A 1,195-nucleotide genomic window follows, 5' to 3' on the forward strand; every position below is an offset into this window, starting at 1 on the left:
GGGGGGCGGAGGGCTCAGGCGCGGAGGAGGAAGAGGAGGGCTTGACAGAGGGGGGGGAGGACAACGGTGGCAGTGGAGTCGTTTCCACGTGTAGGACGCTGCGGGCCTGGAACCTGTGGTTCTCGAGCACGGAAGAGACCTTGCGCGCCGCATTCGGGCGTTTCGGGGAGATCGAGCGCTTTGATATGCTGCACGAGCGGGGCACGCGCAAGTTCCGCGGAGTGTTGTTCGTCACCTACAAGAAGGCTGGCGACACCGCCCGAGCCCTGAAGGAAATGGAGGGAGCCCGCATCGACAACCGCGCTGTCTTCTTGGCCGCCTCGGAGAGGACGAGGAACCGCGGGTCGCTGGGCAAGGGAGAATCTCGCTACTTCCTGGTGGACAAAGCCTTATTCTGTCGGCGCTGCCACGACGTGGGCCACACGATGAAGTTCTGCCCCAACCCTCCGAAGGCCAGGCCGTGCACCATCTGTGCGGCGCTGACAGGGCACCAGGACGACGACTGCCCCGAGCTTGCCCTCGGCACGCCCGAGGGCGCCCTCTGTCTGCAGTGCGGAGCCACCGATCACGAGGACAGCGCCTGCGTACATCGACTGCAAGCCGCGGCGGCACTGAAGGCAGATGCCGGCGTCCGCTGTCTCTCTTGCGCGAGACTCGGGCACGGAGCTCTTTGCGGGCCGCATGCTTCAACAAACGCGCCCACTGGGGAGGTCGGCTTCGGACGCAGAGCTCCCCACTTCGTGTATTGCTTTCAGTGCGGGTCGGCTGGGCATTTCGGATACCACTGTAACTATCGGCCGCAGGAGGCCTTCCAGTTAAGACGCCACAGCTACTCGGGCACTCACGTGAGATATAACGTTGATGACCCCCCTGCGCCAGACCCTCCGCCGCCTGTTCATACTGTCCCCTCCAATATTCCACAACACCATTTGGTTCCTGGGCCGATGGTTTCGACAATCTATTCCCAGCGTGGACGTGGATTGAGCCCCGGAGGAAGAATCGGGTAGCGGGCCGGGGCTGGTGGTAAAGGTGGAGTAGAGTAGGACGTGAAAGCAGTTCGACCATGAGATGCGTCGGCGCTGCAATGTTATTCCTTCTTTTAAGGTTACTTTTTATGAGGCAAGTCGGTGGAGGAATCGCACTGAAGCGCACTGAGACAAAGTAATCATATGGCGACAAGAGGGCGGGGGGGTGG

The sequence above is a fragment of the Nannochloropsis gaditana genome (assembly GCF_000240725.1).
Source record: "Nannochloropsis gaditana CCMP526 unplaced genomic scaffold scaffold555, whole genome shotgun sequence".
Lineage (NCBI taxonomy): Eukaryota > Eustigmatophyceae > Eustigmatales > Monodopsidaceae > Microchloropsis > Microchloropsis gaditana.